This window comes from Amblyomma americanum, chromosome 3 (genome assembly GCF_052857255.1).
Source record: "Amblyomma americanum isolate KBUSLIRL-KWMA chromosome 3, ASM5285725v1, whole genome shotgun sequence".
Classification (NCBI taxonomy): Eukaryota; Metazoa; Arthropoda; class Arachnida; order Ixodida; family Ixodidae; genus Amblyomma; species Amblyomma americanum.
In genome coordinates, this window is record NC_135499.1 from 176004223 (window position 1) to 176028780 (window position 24558).

General features: G+C 47.9%; 1 protein-coding gene across 1 annotated transcript in view; it reads left to right on the forward strand.

Moving 5' to 3' along the window:
* The window catches only part of Atg4a (Autophagy-related 4a), a 181436-nt gene that overhangs the window by 26375 nt on the left and 130503 nt on the right, over nucleotides 1-24558 (forward strand). The gene's annotated exons all lie outside the window — the stretch shown is intronic.

Sequence of the window (24558 nt, forward strand, 5' to 3'; positions counted from 1 at the left end):
GCAGGCAGGCGTTGGGGAGAACCCAAGATTGAGCTTTTAATTAGCGAGCTAGAGTCCAGGTCACAGAGCCAGAGCGCAAACCACCGCTTCGTCGTCGTTTTGACTAAGTGTGGAGGCCGCACGGGGCGTTAGGCACGTGGCAATATATATGGCAGACAAGGGACGCGGCTCGTTATGACACGCATGTGAAGAAAGCAAACAGTATCTGAAACCAGTGCTGCTTTCGAATCATCTTTAAGCAATAATATGTGTGTGCCATTAATTTAGCATTGATTAACACTACAAGTAAAAAAAATACAAACCTCCATTTCCCTTGGTTTCAGTGACTGCTGGCTTTCTTGGCATGTGTGTGTGTGTGTGCGTGCACATACATACCTCTCTCTCATGCGCGATGGAGTCTGGAAGAATTGCCCTGGCAATACACATATATACAGAGTAAAAATGGATGAAGCAAAAATTAATTTACAAAGAGACTATTTGCACTACTTTACTCATAGACCTAGCTAGATCGAGCTTAGTAGAACCGCGTTATATGCTAAGCACGGTGCCCCAGCTCAGACTGGACTCTCATTCATTCACTTAATTTTTTAAACCCGTAATTCACAAAGACCAAGGGGCGATCTTTTTCAGTGGCCCGCCCCAAGCATCAATTCTCCAATCAAAAATGTCGTGCGGGGTGGGCACTACCCCATGGGTAGGGCTCAGCCTCGAACCCAGGATCTCGGTTAAGTTGCCGAGCTGTTGCTCGGGGACCGATCGCGCGCACACCCCGAAGCCGGTAGCTTGGGCGCCTTGGGTTTGAGTGCGTTGGCTGTTTGTCGGTGCTCCTCGAGTAGCCGCCGAAATAGTTTGTTTTGAGGCAAACGCGACAGACGGTGGCAACCACGGTAAACCAGCAGTGAGGAGGCGCGTCCTTGTAAGGTCGCACTCGGGCCGCAAGACGCGGCCGACGCGCGGACCACTGGGGTTTTGAGAGGGAGTCGCGTGTAAATTTATTGCTTTTAACGGTGGACCGCGGCATGGACCGGATGCCTCGGAACGAGCAGCAAAGTGGGGGGAACGAGACCAGGGCAGTGCGTGCGTTTCGGACTGGGCGTTCGGTTTCCCTGAGCTTCCGCTGCCGTTTTTGTGAGTTTGTGTCTGTGCTGTGACCAAGCGGACATGTGTAACGTCTTCGTGGAATTCGCGCGGTGCTCGAGAGACAACAACAACGTGAGCACCGCCGTGCTATTGGCTCCTTCAGTTTGAAGGAAAATCTCCTGATTGGCTCTGAGAAGGGCATTTTCTATTGGTTACAAAAAGGGCCCCCAGAATGCTGGGCGAAGAGTTTTAAGGGTGAGTTTTTGGCGCGAACGGCAGAGATCGGAGGGCAGGTCGCTGGTGAGCGCCCGTGCAACAAAGTACATATATTCCCGAAGAAGTTGAACCAGTCTGTCCTGCAACGTGTCGCCGGATCGCCGAACCATCAGAAGACCTCAAGATCAACACCATCGATTTGTCGATCATCAACATCGATCGAACATACACCTTTACCTAAAATTAACTGTCTCGCTAGCACAAACCAAATCAAAAACAAATACATCACTCACCCTTTTGTGAGGGTATCCGCACCCTCTTCTGCCAGGGGCTTTTTTCCCGACTCCTCCCACACACCGCCACCCCCATCTATGCTTGCTTTGCTGGTCAAATTCTTGAAAAAGTTGAGCTTCCACCCGTCATCAGTGTGCGTCGTACATCAGCAGGAAAAGAGAATGGGAAATGGCCGCGAAGCCGTATACCAAAGACAGCGGGGCACTCGGCAAAGAACTGACTTTGTTCCCACGCATTGCCAGAGATCGAGTCGCCGTATAATATCTTTTCGGGTGCTCTCTGCCACCTCGGCAAACCAGATAAGGAACGGTCCTGTTTTTTCACGCATTAGGTCATGAAATGTGTCAAAAAGACCGTAATTAATTTAACCAGCAGTCTTTAATGCTATCCTTGAAAGACACTTTTGTTAGGCTACGCGCCAGTGCAGGCAGCTGTGTGACATTGGGCGCATCTCCAACGATAACCAGCGGCGATGCGTCAAAAGAACCTCTTCAATCCTCCTCTGCAGTGTGGTTGCGGGGGCCCTCGTTTACAATGGAAAGCCGCTTCCGTGTGTCCAGGCATATTGCGTAGGGACGCAACTGGACATGAGCAGCTGCCTGGAGCAAGATAGGAATTCAATTTCCTTTTTGGGTGGAAAATGCTTGGTTTGTCACTCTAAAGGTCATTGGGAGTTGAAGGTGTTAAGTGTTATAATGTAGACATAAAAGTCACTTCTATTTTTTTTATAGCTTCGTGCTGAACATTCTATTAAAATTCTCTAGGCCGTTTATTGCAAGGCCCTAGTGCTGTAAAGTGGATCAAGAAACACGACTTAATTCATTTCAAAGGCTTGCATGCTCATATGTTTTGACACAGGAAACAGTTTCAGACTGGAAAGAAGCTGAAATTCTTTGCCATATTCATGTGGGTGTCTGCTTGTCAGGCCACTTGCACACATACTTTTTTAGGCGGTCTGCCTCTGGAGTAAGAGGACCTTTATATATTAACTGCTGCACTTTATGCTCAAATGCTGAAAAATAAAAACTACAAACGTGTGCTTTCTTTTCTGTGAAACACCCGGCCCATAGCTCCGACTATGGTTTGAGTGCAACCTCATCATGAAGACTGCCGTAGTTCACCTACGGCAGTCCTTTACCTGGTTTTAGGGGGTTTAACGCTCCAAAGCGACTAGCGTCAATTCGATCTCTCCTATCGATACACTTGAAAGGACTTAAGAAGACAGCTCCTATCTCTGCCCTCTCAAAGGCGTCGTGAAGGCGAAGTTTTGGCGGGATAGTCTGTGGACGGACAGACAAAAATCTGGGGGCAGAGAAGTGGAAATATAGTTTTCAAGTGCATTCAGCATAGGTTACACAGTCCCCTGCCTAGCTTGGCTGGTAAAGCGTGAAAGGAAAACACGGACGACAGAAAGAATGACACAGATAGGTGCTAACTTGCAACAAGTTTATTCGAGAATAAGTAGGAAAGCGAACGAAAAGCCAAACACGCTAAGAAACGAACAACCAATCAAAGGCGCCAATCTTCTTCCGACACACAAACAAAAGAAATGAGTGCCTCTAGATTATCTTTGAAACCATTTCATTCCTTCGTGTGGGTGTCAGAAGATTGGCGCCTTTGTTTGATTGTTGGTTTTTTGCGTGTTTTTAAAAAATAAATACAAATTATGGGATAAACGCAGAGTTTTCAATTTGACTCGAATACTCACAGACCACATATACAGATCAGTTGCAGTAGAATATGCCAATCAATTCATTTAAGGGTCCCTTTAACCAAATACAGTTGATATGTCAGACTGAATTCTCTCTCTGCTGGGGGTTTGCAGCCTATGCAAGCTTGCGGTGTTTCGGCTAAAGAGTGCTCGTTTTTACGTTATTAACTGTGACAACAACTCAGCTCCACCCACATACGATACTGAGGCATTTCCAGCAGACCATCCAGCAATATATTCTAGCAAATGACATCCTTACAAGCACCGCATCTTTGTCGTGTGAAATCATCATCCGTATCAGGTGTGGCAGGTGCACAAAGCAAACCTTTAGCACCCGCGAAATTTCAGTAGCCCATGTTGGAAATCTCTGCAATTATTGATGGAGACTTGCAGGGCAAAAGAGGCCAGGCCACATTTCGAGTCTGTGCGTACGTCTAGTGGCATAGCTACTCGAAAACTGATTTGACTCTACTTGGAGTCGTGCCTGCAGGAACGGGTGGTGCGAGTGTGCGATTGTGTGTCCACACAAGGGCACGCCATATAGTTGAGCGCTGTTTGTCTGGAAAACTTGTACTGACCCCGCCGGGGTGAACTGCAGACCATTGGTATTCGGTCGCTCTTGCCGTGTTAAGTGCAGCGTTGTTCAGAGCAAGTTCGCCTAGCTGATTACAATTTTATGCCGGCAACAATTAGAAACATTAGACCGTGGGTGGCAGAAGGTTCCTGTGAAGAAGTCGCCTGCAGTTCGCGTTGCAAAAAAGAAGGTATTCTCGCACAATATTCCGCGAGAAACTGTAGAACGCATGAAAAGGAATTACGCACTCTATTATGCCCTAGGCACATCACTGTCATTCTGACCGAAGATCCTGGTGACTGGTGCATGGGCCTAGCAACAGACGTTTTAGAACGTGCTCGAGTTTTAGTGCCCAATGTTGGCTCCTAAATTTTTACTCACAGAGTGTAAACGCCGCTAATATGGAGCAAATGGCATCAGAAACCTTGTGTCGCTGGCTTTTCTAACAGGCTGAATTTTCGCCTGAATTTTTCGGAGTGGACCATCCGAGCAGAGCATACACTGAAAGAAGCCTGGATGGGGACTGTGCCTGATAGGGGTCGAATCTGCACTACTTTGCGTAGCGTTTTTCCAAGATGCAGTCCGGCGGCAATGTATTTTTTATACAGCTCCAGCTGCCCTCATTAATAATTGGTTTTTGGGGAAAGGAAATGGCGCAGTATCCGTCTTGTATATCGTTGAACCGCGCTGTAAGGGAAGGGATAAAGCAGGGAGTGAAAGAAGAAAGGAAGAATGTGGTGCCGTAGTGGAGGGCTCCGGAATAATTTCGACCACCTGGGGATCGTATGCTGACATCTTACAGCACACCAGCACCTTAGCGTTTTTCCTCCATAAAAACGCAGCCGCCACATTGAAATGCTAGTGAATTGCGAGGTTCTTGGCGGCGACAAATGTCAGTCGGCGCCCATGTGAACCCTCCACCTGCCAGCAATGACAGATGGCGTATAAGCGATTTGCGGGTCCTTAACAGCCACCTGCTATTCTCTCAACTGGCACCTGCGATAACACTGGCTAGAACGAAACACCTATTTTAATGCAGCACTGGCTCTTATGGAACACTGACGATAGAAACTTGGCAAGGACATAACGACAATGAGTAGTGGTTGGGTGCTAGTGATGATAGTGGCATGTGCATAATGGTTTTGTTTATGGCTTATCGGGTTTAACATTCCACAGCGATTCAGGCTCCGGTGAATTCGACCACCTGAGGCTATTTACCTGCACCGACATCGTGGCATAGTGGCCTATTAAGGTTACAAGTAGCAATAGCGGACGTGGTGGTACTGTTGGTGCTCCAGACTGCAGAACAATAGCACAAAGAGCGAAGGTAGAGAAGAATGCTCTCGCATTTTTTCCGTATGAGTGCAGGTGATCGCCCCCTGCATGAGCTCAGTTTAACGGCTGCGAAAGGAAGCATATTTCTTATATTATTAACAACAATGCACCATGTCCATGACTCTAAAACAGAAATATTGTTTGAATAAAAGAATTATAGTTTCGTGATAAAACTATGAAATATAAACTATGAAATAAATAATTTCTCGGTATAACTATTCCCCCTATACACTTAAAAATTAAAATAACTGTTTGATTCAGCGAAAACAACTGCAAACGTGCACGTCTCGTCGTCACGGTGTTAAAATATCTATGGACTTATACATACATACATAAAGTACCTTAAAAGAAGTGAACAAATACAGGGAGACATCTCAAATCTTTATTACTGCAACATTTCGATACATGTTCAGAGCAATAAACTGAAAAAGAAAAATGGAACAATTTACGGGAATTAGTACTGAGTCCCTCGATCGGCAACATATCTGGTTTGCTGATGCTGCATATTATGTTTATCCACCTTGCCGTTTATTAATGTTCCAACTGTAACTTCCATCCGTGTGGTATTTGTTCCCATTCTTTATGAACTCAAAATGTTGCCTGTTAGTGCCACAAAATATTCATTTTTGTTCTAAGCTTCTAGGTGTTTTGTAATATACTTGTATTAATGTATTGTCACGACCCAAGTAGCTGTGCAGGAATGAAGATTGGTGTTGAGGAAATGAAATGACGCTGTAACTGTCTCACATATCCCGGTGGGCACACGAACCGCGCTGTAAGGGAAGGGATAAAGGAGGGAGTGAAAGGGGTACCGTAGTGGAGGTCTCCGGATAAATTTCAGCCACCTGTGATATGTGCAAGGACTTCCGGTCAAGGAGGTCCAAACCATACGCATTCTGGGCATGTACGTACAGAATCGCAAAAACATCGAAACGATCAACAGACTCACTGCCACGGTCAATCAAGATTGTGCGGCTAATCAGATGGATTTCCAGCAAAAGACGAGGCATGAAAGAGAAAGAACTGTGTCGACTTTTGCAGGCTTTCGTGCTTAGCATGGTCGTCTACTCCCACCCTTGCATGCAACTGCAGCTCGCGGAAAGGAACAAGGTTGAAGCTACAATCCGGCAGGCCTACAAGGCGGCCATTGGGCTCCCGCACAGTACGTCCACGGAAATGTTGCTGGCCCTTGGGGTTCACAACTCACTCTCGGAGCTGTGCGAGCCGCACCTCGTTTCCAAGCTCGGACGACGCACTCGTACGAGCGCGGGTTGGGCCATCCTATACAGACTAAAGATGTGCGAACAGCTCCCAGAGAGGGACGTGAAAACGCAGTTACCCACGCACATCAGGAAAGCTCTTTTGATTAAACCCCTCCCCAAGAACATCCACCCCGCGCACCACGAAGATTCACGCACAGTGAGGGCTCGCGCCATACATCCCAAATACGGCCGAAACGACAATGTGGCGTACGTGGACACAGCGGATACCGACAAACCCCGAGAAAAGCGTTTGCACTGGTCGCGGTCAACGGGAACGGCGCCCCGTTGGCGGCCGCGTCGATAGAAACCACCTCCTCCGAGACGACGGAGGAAGCGGCAATAGCCTTATCCATAGCGAACACGCTTGCTGATACTGTCACGTAGTGGTGACGGCAGTCGAAGCAGCGATGAAGACGGACAAAAGGTCTTCTAAAAGAAAACTGTTTATTGGGCTGACTTGCACCCAATATGAACTAAATCACTCGGCGGCAGCGAAGCGACAAGCGTGCTCGGCGGTCGTCGAACAGAATGTCCGCCACTGTCGGCCGGGCTCAATTCAAAGCTGATAGCGAACTTTCAAGATAGAGCGTGCAAAGTTACTAGAGCATTCCGGAACAACGTAGAATCAGCTCTGCCTGGCTGCAATCGATCGAGATAAATCTAGTCGCGCCTTGCGTCGCAAACAAAGCGATAAAGTTGTGTGGCGGCAGATTTGAAGAATGAACAAACACTGCAAATGTTCGCGGCAATATTATATTCAGCGACTGCAAAACAGCCGTTCGCAATTTCGCGAGGGGTCGTATTACATCTACCTCACTCCGCATCGTTCAAAACACACCCCTTCCAATCAGAGAAGTTGAATTGATCTGGGTCCCGGCCCACTCGCCTATAATCCAGGGAACGAGGCGCCTCACGCGCAAGCCCGAGGTTTCGTCGACCGGGCAGTGAGTGCGCCCTCCGACCCGAATTTCACGAGGAACAGAAGTGTTGAAATGCGGGCCAGTTGGTTCATAGTAATTTGAAAAAAAACCAGTCACAAAAGACAAGGGACAAGAGTCGTTGTGGCGTGTACACTCCTTCTCTTGTCCCTTGTCTTTTGTGACTGGTTTTTTTCAAGTTACGAGGAACAGGTTGATCTCATTTCATGACATCACCCATCACTTTACGCTGGAGAGGCTCACATATCCCCCTCCCCAAAAATCGTTAACAATAGCGCAGGAAGTTACCTGGCGCCGACTGCAAACACGCTCCCTTCGGAATCCGGCAGTGCTTTCCCTCATGTACCCTGGCCAGTACGACCCAAACTGCCATAAATGTGCTGAAAGGGCCCCATACGACCACATTCTGTGGAACTGCGCAAATGATCCGCCTCCGGCAGAGTTGATACAGCTCCCTTCTCCCGAGCGGTGGAAGGCCGTGCTGGTCAGCTCGGACCCTAAGATGTAAGTACGGGCAATCGAGCGGGCCAATGAGGTCGCCGCCAGCCATGGGCTAGCGGCCATCTAGTATGCGTCTCCTGCAACCTGCTCTCGACGCAATAAATGTTTCACAATCCATTCAACCACCTGGGAAGTTTTAACATGCACTGACATCGCTTCGCCTCTATCGAAACGCGGCCGCTGCGCGCGGTCGGGTTAGCCGAGTGCCTTATAACCATTGAGCCACCGCGGCAAGTACAGGCGTATGGGAGAATCTAGTGTTGTGCGGTTGCTGTTGCTGTGTCTGCAGGAAGAGCGAAAAGGAAAGTGCACGGGCCTGCCCACTGGCTCAAGCTGAGCCACAATCGCTGCCACATGCCGACAGTAGGAGGGTTAAAATAGATATGAGAGGAAAGATTGAAAGAAAGGTACGCGCGTCGCAGCAACCGCGCCGTCTGAAGCGACGAAGACGGTTTAGCAGCAGATACCCCTGGTGTCAACTTACAAGGAGCCCTCGCCAAATATGCGAGAGCCCCTAGATCCCAGCTCCGTTAAGTCCAGGAAGCCACCGCACCCCTCCTCCCTTGGGGGCGAATCAATAGGCAGGTCTATTCACTTTTCTTGCGCCGACGGCTGCTTCGTCGTCGTCCTGGCTAAGCGCGGAGGCCAGGCACCCTTCTCGAAAGGAAAACATCACCTGGATGCGAAATGAGCTATGTAGAAATGAAGAACAGAGAAATCTAGGGGTGAGGTGAAATATGCAATCCGTGGTATTAAAGAGGCGGGGAAAGCTAGGGGATGAAGAGATGACATCCTGGCCTCACGGGGCTGGTATCTAGAGACTCTCACACATGTGAGAGTTCCATTTGTCACCGTGGGTATCTGTTGCAAAACCGTCGTTATCGTGTAAGATGACGCGATTGTTAATTGCGACGCGCGTCCTTTAATTCTTTCAATCGTTCCTCTCCTATTTCTTTCAACTCTCCTACTTTCTGCACGTGGCAACGATTGTGGCTCAGCCTGAGCCAGCGGGCAGGCCCGTCCACTTACCTTTTCATTCTCCCTTCAGTCGCAACATGCCCGCACTAGCGGGACGGTGATTCAAAGTGCAAAGCACTACATGAACAGAGCTTAGGCCCACGAAGAGCGGGGCTTTAAACGCACCACACGGACTTTTTCAGGGTGCTGACGCCGTTGGCCGACGGTCATAGTTCCGTCAGAAACAACTTAGTTGACGCTGTTGAGGCGGCGCAGCACTTTGTACGCTCTTAAATACAGATGAAGGAGCTTTTCACACAACCCCTTGCGGACCACGGGTGTCCACACCCACATCTGGGCTCCCGGTTTGTAGTGCACATCGCTGTGCCGGTGGTTATAGTATCGGGCATCGGCGGATTTCTGGTCCTTGATGAACGAAGGGGCCAGCTGATGGACTTGCTCTGCTTGTTCCAAGATATGGCCTGCGTCTTGTCCATGGGACCGCTTCATCCCCGCACGGGAGCACTGAGTTCAACATGCGGTTCCCTGCCGTAGACGTGGCGGTACGGGGTGAACTCAGTGGTTTCCTGCATCGGGGCATTGTGCGCGAACGTGACGTACGGCAGGATGTCTTCCCACGTTTTATGTTCCACGTCAACGAACATCGAGACTATTCCGCCAACGTTTTGTGTAGCCGTTCCGTTAGGCCATTTGTTTGCTGATGATATTAGCTGTATGGCTAAGAGCAAAGATGTCCTATATAGGAGCATATAGCTGTAAACTCCTTGCCGTTGTCAGTAACGATGATTGACGGGGCACTGCGTTTAAGCACAACGCCGTGCATAAAAAAGAGAGAAACTTCATGGTTTGTGACTACTTGGTTATTTTGCGAACTGCTGCAAACACACATTTTTTGGCGAAATTTATACAGACTGCTATATTAACTCCGAACATCTGCTGAACCACTGCCATCATGCACCGTATTGTTCACACCGCATCAATCTTCTTATTTTGTTGCTTTTATTCACGAACAGTGCGGTGTTTCAGACACGCCATCTTTTTCCCATATTGCCTGGTCCACGTTTGGCGCCAGGCCGATGCGACTGTGCGACGCACGGAGGTTTTATAGGTGTGCGCGCTGTAGCTTTCCATGATGTCAGCGGAGGCGGAGTTGGTAAACGTCATCCACCGTCTGTTCGCTCACGCTACCTAAGATGACGTCATGGATTGTTCCAACGTAACTGCTGCTGCCTTGCCGCCTATGGACCTCCTGCATGTTTGTAAACAAACGAGGTGGCGCTGCAGTCGCTAGCGAGCTCGTGGTAGGCAAAAGGTCGGGGAGTGGCGTCGCGGATAGGTGTTGTGCGCGGGTTTTCAAGGCTTGTAGGCGCGTTTCCAGTTTCTGCGAATCACAGCAATGGTCGATGCTTCCAACTTAGTAATTTGTCGAAGTACACGAGCTCGCGTTGTCCACGTGCGGCCTATAAAGAGAAATAGTTTGCCACTGTGTATTGTATATATGGTTAGTAGTAAACATGTAGAAAGCGTTCCTGCTGTTTATTTATGCGCTAGGCATTGAATAAAACAAGTTTTGACACTCTGCACTAGCCGGAATGATTTTACTTCGGGACAGTAGTGAGGGGAAGTGCTGGCGTTGTTTCGCCGGAGCAGACATGCGCTCATCGTCTGCTGACATACGTACGTGTCGCGCTGCGCGAAAAGTGGGGACAGCGTCGTGTCCCCTATCTCCTGTCTCGCTTAGCGCTGTTTTTAGCCGCATGACCACGCACCAGCCAGGCCGACTTGTCCTCTTGTTAAGCTGGTCGATTTGGTGAAAATTTTTGATTTCTAGAATTATTTCCTTTCCTAGCCCTGAAGTGTAGTTTCGTGACGAAAAATTATAGCAAAATATTGAGTACAAATTTATAAATTACGCTTTTTAGAAGTGTGGTCGTCAAAAATTGTGAGGTAATTTCTTTGATTTCAGTGCCGCATTTCTTTGACCAAAGCGAAAGCGAAGATGCCATAAACGAGGGAATAAACTTTAAGGTTCGTTTTCTTACTTCTCACATTTTCTGCGACTGGATCACTCACCTTCGTAATTCGCGTGAAAATCAAATGATTCCATTTGTCGCAAACTATTCCTGAGACGTTGAGGAGCGTAATAAATCTCTCGATTTTTTTCCCTACACGTGCAGTATTGTGTTAGTTATTTTTTGTAAGAAACGTTTTTATGTAACTATGCATGCATAAGTACTGATCATATAGAAAAACAACTAATCGCGTCATCATACAGAACAGGGCTTTATGCACATGCTGGCATAAAAAAAAACTGCGCACTATCTACTCAATTATTTGAGACCTAGCTTGGGGGGACTTGACGATGGTGTTAATTATAATTACCCAGAACTGCGCCAGGTATAGCTATAAATAAAAGGAATGACTGAAACTATCGTAGGAATTTCATATTTGCACCAAGTTTAGTTACATATCGCATGCATGAATAACGAAAACACTTTTCATGCCGCGTCCCCTCTCAATCTCGCCACGTGTCTGTTAGTAGCACGCCTGCGGCTGCTTCTTTCCAAACAAGCTTCGCGATCATGTATTACCTCATGAAACATGACACATGCATGATGCAATGAAAAAGCATATGGCGTTTAGCACACTTAAGGTACGCTATTCTAAGCACACCAACGCGATCGCGCAAGATTGACACAACTTACCAGAGTTCTTTCTACTCGAATGAAATAATTATGTCGTCATATCAAGAAACAGTTTCAAGTAACTATTAAATGTCACAAAACGCGCCATTTAAACATGGTGTGCTATTAACAAAAAAACGCATTCCTTGGGGGCGAGTGAACCTGTCGGCGCCCCGTGCACTCCGGCTCAAGGTGATAAGTACGCATGCAGCTACATATGTCTTTTTTTTTCCTTGAGCAATTATCAGCATACTATCCTGAAGTTCAGGTGAATGAACGCAGTAACTTACATGCTATTAAGTGCATTGAGTGGCAGTGTCCATCGACTCCCAGACTTCGCGCTTTACTACCGTGGCCCAATGCCTGTTAGCCAGTTTCCGAATGTGGCATTTATGCGGCAGAAACCTATCGAGGCTAATTTAATATTTTTATGCTACTACGCGGATCCAGCAGTGACGCAGCTGGTCAATATATGCTGCTTCTGCAGTGCACAGGCTTGAAGCAGCCGCCGGTAACTGCGGCAGCTGCGGTAGGCACGGGCAAGCGGAACCTGTTTTGCCTACCATGCGAAAGTCGCTGCTAACATCAGCGCCACCGCATCATCGTGACGTCGCGGGGTGAAGGAGGTCCATAGAGTGTGTTCACATCTATCTAGTACACAATGCCCAGTAACCAGTATGCGATGCTAGCTTTTAGCGATCGCAGGATTGCCCGAGACAACATTTTCAGGTTGTTTGGCGTTTCACTAGAATACTACACGATGCAGTGGTTGTCTAACGCAGACCGGCGGTTAAGGTAGGTAGGTTGGTGAAAACTTTATTGATGAGCCTTATGGATGTGTCACTGCCTATAGGGTTGGTCTGGCTATTGATCCTTCCAGTGCTTGTCGAAAAGTTTTTAGGGCTTGGACGGAGTTCTCGTCCAAATATCGTATCTTTTTGTTTGTGATCCTGTCTGCTCCTGGTGCAGACGTGGTGCGAAGTTTGAACCCAACAAACACAAAACCTCCTCAAAATCTCCCAGAAATATCCCATCAGGACATTTAGAATCTCCCAGGAGGTCCTCATTTTTCCCGAAGACATCCAAAAAACGTTGTGCGTCCCAGGGACAGCCCCAAAAGGTTAATGCTAGATTTCTCGGCCCTGGCTCAATAAAATTATTTCTTCTTTTTCATGCAGACTTCAGGCATCTAAGCGCACATATGTGTCAAATTTCAGGCACATGCTTACATTACAGGTGGTGTTATATGTCCACTCGCGTGAATGCTTGCTGGCTAGGCCATTCAGACTTACCTGTTTACATGAAATGTACTTTAACAAGGTGAAAATTTGGGCTGGTTGGTGCATGATCTTGTGACGGGAGCAGCGCAGCACGAGACAAAGAGAGAGGCGGGACACGACGCTGAATAACAACCAGATTTTAATGCACGTTCGTCGAATATATACATCTCGCTCGTATAAGAAGGAAAAGCAAAAAGCATGAAAAACGCACAAGATGTACACGTGGTGAAATATTAAGACATCGCAAGCAGATAATCAATTTCTCTGTCACGAAGCGCTATCGAAGGTATGCAGACGCATACGTCGCTCTTTGGTCGGATGTTGAAGGCTTCTTCAATCTCCCTGGTCCGTTGATCAAAATATGACGGGATGACCATTGTTTTGATTAGCTGCAGAGCGCATTCATGCTCTCTGCAATGTTTTTCTAATTCACTGCTGATGGCGCCCTTTAGGGATCTTTTGTGCTCTCGCAGCCTTTTATTCAAACGGCGCCCTGTTTGACTAATGTAGGTGCGTCCGCGTGACAGAGGTATTTCATAAACACCGCTTTTCACACATTTCACATGTTTTATTTGGTGTTCTTTCTTGCACTGATTTTTTTCTTTGCTGGCTGTTGACTTTGGCGCACAGGCTTCTTCATTTGTTGGGTGCTGACATGAGCACTTTTACACCAGCTCTTGCTCACCACATTTTTGAGACCGTGGGAAATGCCATTAATCTAAGGAATGACCGCGTACGGCTTCCTTTATTCTGATGTGTGTGTTGTGACATATTTTCTGTATCTAAGTGCTTGCAGAATCCCTTCTGCGACACTGGATAGCAGTCTCGTCGGGCAACCTGCTGCTTTCAGCCGAAGGTTCTGGGGTGTCAAAACTGCCTTGAACCTCATGATGACAGGATCTCGGCAATGCGGGGCTCTCATTGCTGTTTTTTTTTCTACCCCCGCTTGATGATCTTGGAGTGCGCAGGTGCGTAGGGGAGCAGTCCCTTCTAGCTTCGTGGTCCGTACCGCCAGCATATGTGAGCGCCTAGAAAGGCTAGCGTCAAGTCAAGAAATCGCATAACGTTGTTTTTCTGGGAGTTAACTTGTTATTTCTAGTCCTAGTTCTTCCAGTCCTTAGCAAAAGCAGCAATGAGAGCACAATTGACGAGATCCTGTCATCATGAAGTTCAAGGCAGTTTTAACGTCCAGAACAGTCGGCTGAAAGCAGCAGGTTTCCCGGTCGACGAGACTGCTATCCAGTGTCGCAGGAAGGATTCTGCAAGCACTTAGAGGCAGAAAATATGTCACAACCATGCACATCAAAATAAAGAAAGCCGTATGCGGTCATTCCTTACATTAATGGCATTTCCCACGGTCTCAAAAATGTAGGAGCAAGAGCTGGTGTCAAAGTGCTCATGTCAGCACCCAACAAATTAAGATTGCTGTGCGCCGAAGTCAACAGCGAGCAAAGAAAAAATCACCGGAAAAACATGTGAAATGTGTGAAGAGGGGGTTTATAAAATACCTGTCATGCGGACGCACCTACATTGGTCAAACAGGGCGCTGTTTGAATGAACGGCTTCGAGAGAGCAAAAGATCCCTAAAGGGCGCCATCAGCAGTGAATTAGCAAAACATTGCAGAGAGCATGAATGTGACCTGCAGCTTAGCAACACAATGGTCATCACGTCATATTTTGATCAACGGACCAGGGAGATTGAAGAAGCCTTCAAAATCCGACAAAAGAGCGATGTATCCGTCAGTATACTTTCGATTGCGTGTCGTGACAGTGAAATTGATTTTCTGCGCGCGTTTCCCTAATATTTTACCACGTGTACATCTGATGCCTTTGTCATGCTTGTCCTTTCCTTATTGCATGAGCGAGATGTATATATTCGACGAACGTGCATTAAAAATGTGGTTGTTAGCGTCGATTCCCGCCTCTCTCTAATTTGTTTTGTGCTGCGCTGCTCCCGCCACAAGAATATGAAATGTGCTAGAATTTTACACCACAAAGGAAATACAAATTCAAAAAGTTGCCCGATCCCGCCCATATAACAGGAAATAGCAATGCAATACAGATGTAATTGTAGTTTATTAGATGTGCTCTTTGCATTTAAATGAATACAAACAGGAGACGCATATGTATGCACCATTTAACACACAATGTACGGAGCACTACGGCACCAGCATATAATAATTCCTTTGTCCTTGTTGCTTAGCGCTGTTTTAACATTATGGATATAATAATGGCCAAATTTTTTCGCTAGCTCTGAGAAATATGAAGGAATGAAGCAACATTACATAATACAGGCTGAAAGTTGATGCACCTTAAGGAAACATTCTAAAGGGTACGAAAGCATATATGCACACGCAAAAGCAAACGCATATAAAGAGCAACCTGGGTGCCAAAGAAAAGACTATATGGGCGTACGATACAGATACGCGGTTTCAGGTCACGGATATTCTGCAGGGTGAAACCTCCCTCTGGTTCAGGTGTCCAACGATATATGAGACAGATACTGCGCCATTTCCTTTCCCCCAAAAAAACCATTATTATTATTATTAACCTCCCTCTCGCTTTGCCTCTCGCACAAGCCTCGGAGTAAGCTTGAGCGTGTTATCAAAACAGAAAAAAAAAATAATTCTACGAGGCGAAAATAAATAACGAGCATAAACCAACATACCTTGACGACGCTGCCAACGGAAACCCGGAGATGAAACAAAATGCTGCAACCATATATATAAAATTCAACGCAGCCTTCTGTCCTGCGCCTTCTCACGGCACAACGAATTAACGCTCAAGCATACGTACGCGTTACATCCTTGTTACACCCCCGTTTTATTTTCTTGTGACTAAGAGCGGAGATAAGACTGCTTGGAACCGGATGGAAAGGGTCTTGAGGTAGGAGCCCTGGCGCGCCGCACCTATGGTACAGCAGACCGTGCGTGTGGCACAATACGGCGTGGGAGGCGAGATCAAGGTGATCAAGGCACAAGTAATTCGGTGGGGTTGGGTTGGGAGTCAGCGACGTGAACACAACACAAACTATATCGCTGCGACAGGACGGCAATGCAGGTAGAGCAGGTTAATTAATCCATGGGCACTCGCAGCAAGAGTCCGCATGGTGGGCCTCCGAAGATCTCTCCCGCTTATGACCGCAGTGGACGGCCACGCTGCCACAACACGCCACAGTCGTCGGAGGCGCTGAAGGATGCAGAGTGCGCGCTAGGAGTCGCCCATTGCCTTGAAATCCGCTGCCGCGAACGACGTCTGGAAGAGCGCCATTATGGTGTAGGGGCGTGAAGCTGCACAAGACTGACTTGCGATGCGCCGTGCCGCTGCACCAGTTCCAAAAGGAATTATGTGGGCACGCCGAGGTGCGCGGGAAAGCTGCCATGAATCCGTAGCTACGAAGTTCATGACAGCCCAGTGATGAGAGCAAGAACTCCCGCGCGCTGGTGCTTGCGCGCGAGCGGCTAGGGGCTGCGCGAATACGTGTGCGCAAGATGGCTTCCGTACAGCGAGAAAGCTGGGCGAGCGACGGGAGGCCATTACTGCGCCTCTGCTAGACAGTGGCGCAACGAGGACTGCTGGTAGTTGGAGATGCCTGCAGGGACCGCCGCACCGTGCTGAAGTTGGAAACACTATAGAAGACGGGCACGTTGGTGACCGCCGCTCCCGGCAGTGCGATGAAAAGGGAGACCGCCGTCGCCTGCCTGCCCTCCAGCATGGAGCCGACGGCCCACGAGAGAGATGCGGGGTGAACTGCGCTTCCTTCGGCTGTTCGAACAAAACTGCTTGATATCTCAAAACGGCGAGTGCAGGAGCAAAACCTTCTCTCCCCGTAGCTTTTGGCGCGAGGGAGAGAGAAAAGGGAGCGAGGAGTCAATTTGTATTTTTTGTTGAAAAGCATTGGTCCCAAAAACGTTCTCCCAGTTACCTTTCTGGGACCAATATGCTATGATTTGTTTTTGTTTCTGCTTAGCACCCTCGAAAAAACGTTTCTATGCCATTAGTGGGCGCACTGTCCTTTTGCTTGTGCTTCTGTGTCCTGCCTCTACGGCCTGGAAATGTTCTGTTGTACTGGGACTGGGACATTCCATCCTTTCTGGGCGCTCCTGGGGAGGTACGTTGTTTGCTGGGAATATTACTGCTCAAACCTCCCACGTTGTTATGTCCGCGTCGAGCTCTGGGTTTTCTACGCTGTTACGTTTCGCCTACGACGCGCGGTATAGCCGGCGCGGATGCAACGGACGCCGCGGCTTCGTTCAAAGTGGCGGTCATTTTGGGCCCGTTCAGTGCTGCCGTAACGCCTCTCGCCAAGCGCGTCCAGGCAGGTTTCAATGCCACGTGTCGTCGTGTGTGCGTGTGTGTGTGTGCATGTTGGTGCCCACGCTTGTCAAAGCGCGGCAGCCGGGGAGAGGAGCTCCCCAACTGGGAGGCGAGGAGGTCTGACCGGCGCCGGCCCGGCGGACGCGCACGTCACGTCTGAACATGTCTGAGCGTCGCCGTATCGGGCGCCTCATCCCAAGCCGTTCCTTCTTGCCCTCGACTCCGAGGGTATAAAAAGCCGCTGCCCCGGACGCAAGAGAGACTTCGATTTCTTCCTCCGAGTAACGTGGTCGTCCTGACCGGCTGCTCTTTTGCGATGCCAGAATAAACAAGTTGTTCTGTTGCCAGTCGACTCATCCTTTGCCGGGACCTTCGGATGTTTCCAGCTGTGCCCCAGGCCGCCAGGCCAACGCTACCCTTGGGGCTTGCAACCCATTTGCAACAACGCCCAAGTAGGAAGGGAGCAGGGCGGTTAAATTATTTTGCGGAATGGGCCACACAGCTGACCTGGAAACTCATGCATCAGCGTGTGTTTGTTGGTTGTAAGTCTGTAAAGAAGCCTTTTTTCCACTTCGACGCCACTTATCTCAAAATATCAATTTTCGCAACATTTGGCCAAAGCTCCTTTTTGTTTTCGCTTGAAAGCCGCTTTTATCAAATCATCAATTTTCGACGCATTTGACCTTTTTTCTCAGGAACGGCAAGAGGTACATAACAAACACACCCTCAAATAGCAGAGATAAGGAGTAGATGACTCAAGCACGCGGTTATGAAAATCGATGCAGGGAATTAGTTTCATAGGATCTTTATTGCCCAATCGGACTTGAAGATTTCAAGGGCACAAAAAAAATTAACAGTAATGCATATTGGTAATAAACTAGGCCTTGCTTTCATCAATGACAGTAAGAAAATCTGGCCATCATTTTAGTGGTATTGCTCTAGCTCCGGCAGACAGCAGTATAAGACGTTCATTTAGCCAACAATTACAGGCCGAGCATATTCCTGGTAGGGCCGCCAACCCTCATGGATTGGCTTCCTTTCAGGGTGTTTGAAAACCAGTGTTGGCGGTAACGCGTTACTTTTTTCGGTAACTTCGTAGCGAACTCGTTACTATATTTCGGAACTGTAACGGGTAACGTACTTGCGTTAACATTTTTCGGTAACGTGAGGTGTCACGTTACTAGTTACTTTTTGTTCCAATTGTCCACCACTGCGCCCCTTTTTTATAAAAAAAAAGTGTAGAGGACCTAAAGTGATGTTGCAAATGAGCAAAATGTACAGGTGCTCTCGACGACCCTTGTTGCGGCTCGCATGCGTGCCGGAAAAAACCTGCCTTTGATGATGCAGGCAGCTAAAAAAAAAAAAGACAGATTAGCCATAAAGCACGAAACACGTGCGCGAAGACGGATTCACACCCTTGCCTTCACCTACCTCCCCTTCCCAAACCACACACACAGAGACACACACACACAAGTCTCTAAAGAGTGGAAGCATGCAGATCTAGCTTTTTGTAACATCACATTTTTCAGAATTACTGTAAATTTGTTGAGAATTCAGCTATGTTTTCTTTGTAAAGTTAGAATTGATGGCGAAGTGTCATTTTGTGCTTAATGTCACGTTCAGGAAATGGCATCACCATGTGCCACAGAGTTAGAAGTCATCACATGTAACTCTACAGGCAACTGTACGCCACTATAACACGGCTAAGCTCCTGCACATTTGTGCAATGTAATCTCGTTAAATTAGGATTTCGTGTAAAATCGTTGTTTGGGCTATAAGTTTTATGTGAAATATGATCGAACTTTATAAATTTATCGCGAGTTCTTAAAGCGAAGCACTTATTAAAATTTCTGGCCATCAAGTAATGGCAGACGTGCGGTACATTTTGTCGGTAATGGTAACGGAAACTCGTTACCTTTTCTGTAGGTAACGTGGGGTGGTAACGCGTTTCTTTCTTTAGCGTAACAAGTAACGTATTTAGTTACTTTTTTTCAGTAACGCCTACAACACTGTTGAAAACTAGCAATGAAAAGAGAGCCGCCTGAACTAAAATGCTGAGACGAGGCATTACTGACATAATTGTATTGTAGCATATGCCATTGTGATACGGCCGCAAAAGACGATAACACGGCCCAGCACGCCTGCACAGCGCTAGCAGATTCGATTTTCATGGCTGCACATAAAAATGGCGGCGGCGAGCTGTCCCACTCCATCGGAATCCCCAATACAAGTTCCTACTCTCGAGCAATGGAAGGCCGTGTTGGTCAGCTCAGCGTTTGAATACCCGCCGGCCATTGAATGGGCATACTCAGGTCTCTGTTGTCAAATATTATGCCAAATATGTTAAGACCCCACAACGACTTCTCCAAGTATAAACGGCTAGAAACTCAATGGCGTCTTGCTGTTATGCTGTTCCATGTTAGAATGAGAACTACGCTGTAGAATGCTCTTTCAGCGAATGTGCGCGAACTTCTATAAATGCAGCATCATCAAGTTATATGACAAATTAAAAAAAAATGAAAACAAAGCAGCAAAGGCACAACCCGCCGGAAAAGCACCAAGTCTGTTTTCCTAAGCTTATTCGTCTTTTTATGTGCTTCTCTTAGCTTTCAAATTAGTGATGTTATATAAAGATATGCCTTACTTTTGTTTGTTGCCACTGTTAAGCAGCGTGAAAAGTTACGCATCACATTCATCCGTAAGTACGGCATCTACACAAGCTAAGAAAAATTGCTGGTGGTTTAGCTCCCGTGGTTAACCTTGGTCGAAAGCGAAGAGCTGCATCTCCCTCCCTGGCTACATTTGTGGTCGGAACGACTGGCGGTTTGCATAGATAGCCATACTGACACACACACACACACAGTAGTAGGAATTTTTTTATTTGTTAAACATGTTGCTTTCTTCGAAACGACATTAAATGCGCTCACACAAGACAGCTATATATTTAATATAGCTTCGGTGACACTTACAACTGTATTATTGCTCTTTGTATGCGGAGATATGGAACCAAATCTTGTTCCAAAACCCGCCGCGGTGGCTCAGTGGTTAGCGCACTCGGCTACTGATTCGGAGTTCCCGGGTTAGAACCCGGCTGCGGCGGCTGCGTTTTTATGGAGGTAAAACGCTAAGGCGCCCGTGTGCTGTGCGATGTCAGTGCACGTTAAAGATCTCCAGGTGGTCGCAATTATCCCGGAGCCCTCCACTAGGGCACCTTTTTCTTCCTTTCTTCTTTCACTCCCTTCTTTATCCCTTCCGTTACGGCGTGGTTCAGGTGTTCAATGATATATGAGACATACTGCTCCATTTCATTTCCCCCAAAACCAATTATTAATATTATTATTAACGACGCGCGAGCCCTCCAGATAATTTCACAAAGGAATATTGAAAAAGAATTTGTTTTTTGAAAAGGAAATGGCGCAGGCGTCATTTCCTTTTCTTAAAACCAACCTTCATATTTCGCTTACGGCGCGGTTCGGGTGTCCACCGAGATATGCGAGACAGTCGTAATTTCCTTTCCTTAAAACCAACTTTCAATTCACTCTCCTTCCATTACGGCGCGGCTCAGGTGTCCGCTGATATGTGAGACAGATACTGCGCAATTTCATTTCCCCAACAAGCAATTGTCGTTTCAGTTCATTTTTCCGTTGCAACACCTCTCTATTCTTACACCGTTCCCGCCACTACGGCACCTTTTTCTTCCTTCTCTCAGTCGCTCCTTTATCCCTTCTCTTACGGCGAGGTTCAGGTGTCGGCCGGGGAGGCGGCTAGAGCCGATCGGACGTGTTCCACATGGGCTGCGTCGAAAACATCGACGGAGCCCACCTCCCTCACATCGTGTCTATCAGAAGAGTGTCCCTCAAAAACAGGGAACTCTAAGAAAAGAGCTTACTAAGGCTAGTACAGGCATACATAATCAGCAGAGTTTGCTATGCAACAGCTAGGCCTACCTGAACTTAACAGCAAGAGAAAGAGAACAAATCGATGCCGTAATAAGAAAAAGAGTAAAAAGCGCGCTCAGCCTCCCCAACAGTACATCCACAGCCAGATTAATGGGAATGGGAGTACACAACACGTGGGAGGAAGTGGCGGAAGCCACGCGAGTCGCACAAGTAGAAAGACTCAGCCAGTCCGAAACAGGGCGACAAATGCTAGAATGGGTCGGCCTCCAGCACGACAGAGGGCTAAATCCCGAAACCAGGCTAAGCCAAGGTTGCAGAGCCAACTTACGAATCTCACCCATGCCAAGAAAAGACAGGGCCAAGGCCATCGAAAGAGAAATTAATGGACTAGGGCCAAACACTGTATCATACACAGACGCAGCCACTGGCAAGTCAGGAACTGCACTCGCGGCAGTGGTAATTAAACGGCAGTGGCACCCCCTTGATCACGGCGTCGGTAAAGACAAAAGATGCAGACGTCGCTGAGGAAGTGGCGATCGCACTAGCCTGCATCGGCACGAAGGCAAATATAATAATTAGTGACAGCAAAACGGCTATATGGAACCTAGCGAAAGGAAGAGTCTCTGTCGAGGCGAAGAAAATCCTCGAATCAAGAGAGATCACACGTAAGATCACAATCAAATGGACCGCAGGCCACGAATCGGTGTCTGGAAACGAAGCCGCTCACGCGCTCGCCAGAGATATCTAATACCGGACGAGCGTAGAAAGGCTCGACAACCCAGAACACGAGGAGACGCTAATCACATACAACGACATCTGCGAATATTACAACCTCAGCAGGAAAATATTCCCAACACCACACAAACAACTAAACAACGGAGAGGCCAAAAGCCTTCGAAAGCTGCAGGCTGGAAACTACCCCAACCCCGTATGGCTACACCACCTCAAGACCGATGACAGAGACCACGATAAATGTAAACATTGTGGACAGAGAAGCACACTAGACCACATCATATGGGAATGCCCCTTTTCCCCTGGGGCTATGGCCAACATCCTAGATAGAAGCTTGGGAGTCCTTCGATCCTTCAAAGCGCAAACCCTGAAGACCAAAAAGAAGCCATCCGCATGGCGGCTGAAGCCGCGAAGAATCAATGTATTCTCGCGCGCTTTTAGTTGCGGAGTCCCGGCTCCCTGCTCGGGCCTGCGTACCTGAGTAGGGGAGCCTCCTATATTGGTGGAAACAAAGTTTTCAATCAATCAATCAGGTGTCAGCCGAGATGTGAGACAGATATACTGAGCCATTTCCTTTCCCCAAAAACCAATTTTCATTAAATTCATTTTCAATATTTAGTAACTCTATGCTGACGATACCTGAGATACACAGGCGTTTTCAACGACAGTTCAGGTAATAATAATAATTGGTTTTTTGTGGAAAGGAAATGGCGCAGTATCTGTCTCATATATGGTTGGACACCTGAACCGTGCCTTAACGAAAGGAATAAAGGAGGGAGTGAAAGAAGAAAGGAATAGGTGCCGTAGTGGAAGGCTCCGGAATAATTTTGACCATCTGGTGATCTTTAACGTACACTGACATCGCACAGCACACGGGCGCCTTAGCGTTTTTCCTCCATAAAAACGCAGCCTCCGCGGTCGGGTTCGAACCCGGGAACTCCGGATCAGTAGTCGAGCGCCCTAACCACTGTGCCACCGCGGCGGGTTTCAGGTAACCGCCAGTTGAGGATTTCAACTGCCGTTGAACTCAACTGGAATCGCCAGCTGTTACACGAGCACTTCGCGTTCAGTTAGCACTCTAACCACATGACCTCGCGTCTAGAGCGAAGCGTAAATAAGAAAAAAGCAGTGTGTGCATTTTTTCTTGTTGTAAATGATCGTATAAAGTCGGATACAACTTAAGTCTGCAGTGAAGCTCCGCCCACATTCAGGACCGGCGCACAAAATTCCTCCACGACAAAAAAGTAGTCCATTGTTAAAACTTCTCTTGTCACCTAAACAAGAAGCTAATCAGGAGAAAAAGTTATGAGCTCTAAACTTCTGATACCTGGCTTGATTAATTAAGTCAAACATTAAAAAGCTGATTTCGTTTACTTTTGTGACTGGCAAGCGGAGTGGTACAGTGCGCAGCGGACCGTGGCCCAGTGTTAACAACTGCTGTTTTTTTTAAGTTGTTTCCTACTTAGTGTATATATTCTTTACTATAGTGACAATTCTTTTTGTGTATTTTTGCTTTGCGGTAGAAATTTGCGGGTGCGAAGCACACTGAGCCAAGACAATCCAGTAAGAGGGCAAGTTTTTCGGTTCGTAGGTCGCCATCTTGTCAGTTGGCCGTTCAACTGGGATCCCCTATCTCAGTCGAACTCAACTACCGTTGAGTTGTTACACGGCAGTTAGCACTGCCGTGTAACACCGCTAACTGCCGTTGACTTCAACTGAGAGTCAACTGAACTGTCGAGATGTGATACAGATACTGCGCCATTTTCTTTCCCCAATAACCAATTTAATTTAGCCCAATGTAGCTCTCGCTACAATAAAATTTTGCCTACCCAACGCCAGCTTAGTTACACCAGTAGTACCGTATACACTACAGACAAGCGTCATGTTTGTAAACAAAGGTGGCGCTGTGGTCGGCAGCGATGCGGGGTGTAGGCAAAACGCAGCATGCCTACACTGCGCCAAGCGACGCTGCCTTCGAAACCAACAGTGCATGCGAATATTTCAAAGCGTGCGCGTCGCTTGTGGTTATAAACATTTTATTGCGAAGCAACACTACTTTAGGTCGCACTTCAGCCCGTTCCGTGGCGAGGCGGTGGTAGGCACCATTGACCTTTAGCGTGACGTCACACCACGTGACCTAGAGTGGCGTCACACCAGCTGTGTAAAAACGGGGCCCCATCTCACGCCGTCCCGAGGCGAGGCGGTAGCCACTAACGGCGGCCTAACTCCCGTTCCTCTCACCAGGGGCGCTACTGTCGGTGTGACGTCACACCAGCTGTGTAAAAACGGGGCCCCATCTCACGCCGTCGCGAGGTGAGGCGGTAGCCACCAACGGCGGCCTAACTCCCGCTCCTCTCACCAGGGGCGCTACGGTCAGAGTGACGTCACACCAGCTGTATAAAACAGCTCCGCTCCTCTCGCCAAGGCAGTCATACAGCCAGATGTTACGATGGTGCATACGAACAAGGCAGCTCGGCAGAGTGCAAAGAGGAAGCATCAGCGAGCTACGGAGACGGAAGAAGAACGACTTTCTAAGCGGCGTACCCAGTATGCAGCTCGGCGACAACGTGCAACCTCCTCTGTGGAAACAGCAGAAGCAAAGGAAGAAATTATGAGTTTGCCCGATCCGAGAATAACACACTATTGCTTCGCAATCACCAGGCTTAACCAAGCTAAGCCACGGCCTTTTTTGTTGATGCTCGGAGAGTAGTTCTGCACTTTTTCAGCCTGTTCGCCAGACGCAATTATTAGGCGGAG